Raw genomic sequence first — 6,571 nt, 5'->3', positions numbered from 1 at the left:
CTTTCATCTTGGTAAGGTTATTCCGCGACTGGGTCTTCGTAGCTGACGGGTGTGGCGCCAAAACTAAACAACTATCGATATCTCATGGTGGTCAACAATTTGTGGTTTCTCTTGCAGGAAATGGGTCTGGGTTGTCCTCACCGTATAACCTACGGTTGGCAAAGCTGCCGTGTACAAGGGAAAAGTACCTATACCATTCTAAGGTTTAACAAGGTTTAATATCGTCGTCTCTCTACTATAGGTAAGTCACTCAGATTTACCATCCCATATAGCAGGGCGAATAATAAGAGTAAGTCGGTATGGTGATCAATCCATCCCGAACCCAAATCATTACCTTGTATACAGTTTAGCGAATCTCGCATTCTAACACTCGGTCATCCTCATGAGCATTGCAGAATTTCTCTCGTCGACGAACCAAGTTCGGAATAATCCATTGATTCTGCAAGCCAGACAAACATCTATCATTCCTTCACAACTCTCAGGTTTTTGCATAACTCCTATAAGATCATCTATCGGCAAAGGTATATCCTCTTCCAGGGTTTTTCCTTCAGCAAGAATGTGCTTGCTTCTTGGCAGGTCCTGGGGCCTGTGGGTTATGGCCCATCTCATCACTTGTAGTCCTTGAACTTATCATCGGGCAACTGTTCATTATTCCAACTTCCAACTTCCTAGTATTCTTAAATCCATCCAATTGTACTATCTTCCTTCCTTCTGTTGGCACCAAACCAAGACGGGAGTACTCAGACTTGTCATGGGGTTGCCATTTCTCCATATTACTAACATCATACCTCGTTTATATCCAATAGTACTTCATCTCTTCATCCTCGTGGGTTATTCCACATACCGAGATAAAAACTTATACTTATGAAGTCCATATTCCACTTCGTGGAACATCATTATCCTTTCCGCGGTCAAGCGTCCTTACAGGGGAATATTGGCCATCTCTGCATGGCGCTTCTTCAACAGGGAAACGTGAAACACATCTTGAACTCCTGACAGTCCTTCGGGTAACTCAAACTTGTAGGCCACTTCTCTCATATGCTCCAAAATTCGGTATGGTCCTAAAAATCTCGGGGCTAACTGTCCCTTAACTCCAAATTGTTTAACTCCTCGCAGAGGGGTCACACAAAGACATGCTCTGTCTCCAATTTTCATAGACTACGTCCTTGAGTTTTTGAGTCTACATAACTCTTCTGTCTGGACTGAGCTACCTTCAGTATATCTCGAATCAACTTAACATTCTCTTCTGACTCCTTTGGTCCAAACAACTGTCGGCCTCCAACTTCATCCCACATACTCTTGGCGCATCACACATATCGAGACAAAACTCGTATTCATTTTGTCCGAAATCCATTACAGGGTACTACCACCCTTAAAATGCACAAATCTTCTATAGACCATATTTCTCTTATCCTCAAAAATGGTCAAAATCCTTCTTCATAGAGTAACAACTCATAAAATCCATATCAGTACCAACGAGGCTAACTTTATTAATTCTCAAATCATTACAATCTCCTGTTTTTCCATTACATGCCTCAACTCAATAACTCTATATAAAAGAAAATGTTCTCACTACCACTACTATATTACTTCTGTTACAAACTCAACTATTTATCACAAGTCTCCTTCTCCTTCGGACAACCTCTGGCAAAGTGCCCTACTCCATTACAACTGAAACATATTACTTCTGGCAAGTATCGAGGTTTCCCTTTTGGGCAACTGTTGAGGTAGTGCCCTGACTCCTTGCACCTGTAACAGGTGATATGACTTAGGTCCTTCCTGGAATCCAGTCTACTTCTCTTTCTGGACTTTTCCATTCCAATCAGGGCTTCTATCTCCTGTGGGTCATATTCTACTTCCTCTGTCGGGAATTCTACTAGATTCCCATTCATACAATTCTGGGAGATGTGTCCTTCTTCTCCACATGAATAGCAAGACTTGGTGCAGGGTTTACTTCGGCCCTCCTTAGGTGTGTTCTCCATCACAGCTTCTTCTAAAATTTCCATGAGGGCTCCTTTCATTTCTTCTTTCTTCTGCTGGATGGTTCTTTGTACCAAGGGGTAAATGTGACACTGAGCAGGGTAGTGGGTAGTCCCTTCACACAATAAACAAGTGATCTGCCTAGCTGGGCATTCTTCAACTGGGTGACTTCCTCCACAATTAGGGCATTCATCCTTGTGTTCTTTATGGGTGTGTCCTATTTCTCCACAAATCTTGCATGCACAAGGTTTCTTCATGTCCTTTCCATAAGGCTTCAACTTCTGGGACACAAACTGTGACTTTAGCAAAGTCAACTTAAATTCTTTCCAAGTGGTTACTCCTTGCCATCCATTGATGGTTTGGTACATCCTCCACCAAGTAGCAGCACCTCTTTCAAAGCATTGAAGAGCATGCTGGGCCATATCCGTTCCGACTATAGGGTTGTTCTCCATATGATCCTCCATGTTCTGAATCCATCGGTCTGTCTCCAATTGACTCATCGGTCCCGAAAATACAAGCTCATCTCCATTCATCATCTATTGGGTCCATGTGGGTTTAGGGTGAGATAAGAGAGATAGAGAGGGAGATGCACACAATGCAGACAAAAGTTTTGAAAGACAGATTTTATTTGTGGCTGTCGGAAAAAACATCAAACAAATGACAGCTCACAAACGCCGCATCTAACGTAGGTATATAACAGGGGTTTGGTCTTCTAAAGTCAACGTCGCCAAACTCTTCAAGCCTTGTTCATGCCTCCAATGGCTTCTTCCGATCATGCTTGTCTTTCTCAAGTTCTTCTGCCAGATCAATCTCTGTTGACGTGAAATCTCTCGTGACATCCTTGAATATTCTGGAATTGCATTCCAAACCTCTAGGTTTCAAAATCCTTGGCATGAGCCATGGTCATACTGTCCTTCAGTTCCTGACAAATCTCCGGTATCTCGAGGTTGTAGCTCCTCCAGCTTGGCTGCTTTCAACTTCTGGTCTTAAGTTCTTCACGAAATGCTTACTTTCAAATACGGCTTCTTGTGGCTCCATCTTAACTTCTTGATGTAACACTCCAGATCCTGGTGATACACCGGCTAAGGTTAAAACTTCATCTTGCTGATAGGTGCTCCATCAGCCTTCTACCATTTAATCCTTCCTTGCCTATGCATGCTTAGCTCAGCTCGGTGACCACAGTATCAATGGTGATGACATCATGGATAACCGGGTTTCTGCCCTTGTCATTGCCATGAGCTATCTTGCCAGTTGATATCTCCTGCCTTAGGGTTTCTTTGACAAAACTTCGAGTTCTCATACTCCTTGTTTCAGTCTTTCTCCGATACACCGTGATCTCGGGTATTGATAGCTTCCATAGTCTGCCAAGTTCCATAAGGGGTAGCCTTCCTAGGTCATATAAATCTGGGAATTCTTCAGAGCCTTCAAATTCTACTTGTCTTCGGAGTCTTCAACAGCTATAGTTTCCATTATCATAATGTATGGTAAAATCCTCTTCATTCCGAATGGTCTCGGTTGTCTGATATCCTGTACTTCTTGGAGTGGTTTCATCAGTCGAATCTTCGAGTGGTCAAAAAGGGAAAGGGGTATGATCTCACTAAAGGGAATTTTTGAATAAGCTCAGAAGAGAAGAGAGGTAAAAGATCTTTTTGAAAGGGAAAGTTGTAGAGAAAAATCTTTGCTATGGGCTTGCCAGTTTCTAGGGTCACGTCCTACAGTCAACATGTGCTCTGATACCATCTTGTAGCGACCCGACCCGAATGGATCAAGTCTCTGTGCTTATGTGTCATCCCTGGATCAGTATGCTGACACACACAGTACTCGAAGGATTTATAACAGAGGTAAATCACATGTATAACGTAACGTAAATACCATTACCTCAATCCAATATAGCGGAAGCAACAAGGTTGTGGATTCCCATCAACACCAACGGCAAAGTTGAGTGTAGAAATCGTAACCCTAACGTATCACTTACTCGACGTAAGAAAACCTGCAACATGAGACGTTGCAGCCCGAAACGGGTCAGTACATTGAATGTACTGGCAAATTCACACCATAGAGAATGATGAACAATGGCTATCACTACATGCATATTTGGCTGGTGGAAAAGCTCTATGGTTATAAGGTTTTTGCGTAAAGCCAATTTTTCCCTACTGCAAAGGAATAAATTTATTTAACTATCATGGTGGTTGTGAAACATTGAGAATGGTTGACAGCATTCTCAATCCCAATTAAAAGTAATTAAAACCCAACAACATTAATTAGAAGTAACATGTTGAGATTCACAATGATTTTCAAGTACTAGATACTCAAGTTGTCCATAACCGGGGACACGGCTAATCATGATTAGTTTGTTACTCTGCAGAGGTTTGCGCACTTTTCCCCACAAGACTCGATCGCCTCCGTTTGTTTTCTCGCACTACATGGTGTTTGAGAAAACAGATGACCGAGACACAGTCTTTCAGAAGCGCTAGCACCTTACATGTGGGGTAGACCGTACCACGTACAACCCCTACATCTGCTAGTCCACCCCGTAAGAGTTCGCACAACTTAGTCAACTATGCCAGAGCCCATAATGGCTCGTGGCTGCACACGGAAGTTTCTAGCATGAAAGATCTTATGATCCCTTTGAGCCTGGGTGGCAGTCCAAAAAAAACAGGCAAGTCCTGATATCACTCACCCAATCCACGTCTACTAGCATAGCATGGCATAATAATAAGCAAACGTAGAAGTAACTCCCAAAGGTTTCATAATAATACAGTAATAGGTTCTACCTCATCTACTTCCCATCCCACAATTTAATTAGATCCTAATCATGCAATGTGTGAGGATTGATCTAATGCAATAAAACATGGGTTGTAGAAAAGGTATGATCAAAGTGTTACTTGCCTGCAATGTTGATGAAGATGATGCGCACTCAAAACTCTTGATAGATCTACTCGTCACACTCCGGTCAATCTATCATAATCAAGCAATTGTAACCACACAATAAGTACTCATCTAATGCACAGGTAAAACTCGAACAAGAGAACAAACCAGATAGTTCAACTTAAGAACTCCGGTTGCAAAGAAAGAAAGAACCGAACAAAGAAACCAAAAACAAACGGCGGAAGAAACAACTCGGTTCTAGCAAGTTGAAACTAGGTCAAAATTTTACAGTAGCAAAACTTGTTCAAGTTGATTAGACGGAACGGCGGTTTCGAAACGAAACTCCAGGTTCTTGAATCACCTGATTCCGATAAACGGGCGAGAAGATAAACTAGAACGAAGTCGGATCTGAGATCGCGATCGCGGAATAAATCCGACGAGAAGAAAAAGAAGAACGGTTATACGAACGGACGTTCGTTAACCTAGAAGAATCCGGTGATCACGTTCGTTAGGACAAACGGTCCGGCGAACGGTCCAAAGCAACTAAATCGGAAAAGAAAACGAATCCGATCTAGGGTTTCGGAGAAGAAAACCGAAACGAAAAACCGATCTAGAAGACCGGAACGGTTTGGCGAAGAATCGGAGCGAAAACGAATCGGTAGAGAAGAAAAGAATCGGAACGGTTTATAAGAAAACCAAACTGAGGGAAAGAAGAGACGCGGCGCGGTACCTCCGGCGAACGGCGGCGACGACAGCGTTGGGCGGCGGCGGCGGTGACGCAGGGCGGCGGCGGCGCGGCAAGGTGCGGCTGTGGCGGTGAGGCAGGGCGGCGGCGGCGGTGACGCAGGGCGGCGGCGGTGACGCAAGGCGGCGGCGGCGGTGATGCAGGGCGGCGGCGGCGCGGCAAGGTGCGGCGGCGGCGGTGGTGACGCAGGGCGGCGGCGGCGTGGCAAGGTGCGGCGGTGGCGGTGACGCAGGGCGGCGGCGGGTGAGGCGCGGCGCGGGTGAGAGGCGCGGGGTGGGGCGTGGCTTGGGAGGAGAGGGGGTTTGGGTTTTTTGGTGTGAGGAGAGGGGGGGTGTTGGGGTATTTATATTGGGGAGGGGTGAGGAGACTTGGGGTAGGGGACAAGAAATAAGAATAGGAGTAGGAAAGATCTAGAAAAAGAAACGGAATAAACGGAAGTAGGACAAAAGTCCTACTAGGACTTCCAAAAGACAAAGGCGGCGGCTCCTGGAGCCTGGGCACGCGCGCGGCGCGGCGATGGCCTTGGCCTTGGCTGGCCGGCCGGCGGCTTGGGCCTTTGGCCCAAGTCGCTGTGATTTTTTTTAAACGGTTCCGCGCTCGGAAAAACACAGAAAAACAAAATCTACCGGACTCCAAAACTAATAAAGTAAATTTTCCCCGACTCCTAAAAATGAGCCGAACAAAATGAACTTTTCTCCCGGCCTAAAATAAAAATTTTAAAAATGCGCATTTTTCCCTATCCAAAGAAAAACAAACAAACACCGGAAAACGAAATTTGATCTATTTATTAAATCTTCATTTTTCCTATATTTTGGGAAAGTCATATTATTCCCTCTCTTATATTTTTTTTATAACGGAAAAATTATTGAAGATGAAATAAATAAATCAAATAATCCTCTATTCAAATTTTGAGAAAACTCCCAACTCATATTTCATATAATTTGAAGAAGTCATTTTATCTTCTCTCGTGAAAATCAT

This window comes from Triticum urartu, chromosome 5A (genome assembly GCF_056163025.1).
Source record: "Triticum urartu cultivar PI428250 chromosome 5A, HENAU_Tu73, whole genome shotgun sequence".
NCBI lineage: Eukaryota > Viridiplantae > Streptophyta > Magnoliopsida > Poales > Poaceae > Triticum > Triticum urartu.
Note: the sequence above shows the minus strand (reverse complement) of the source record.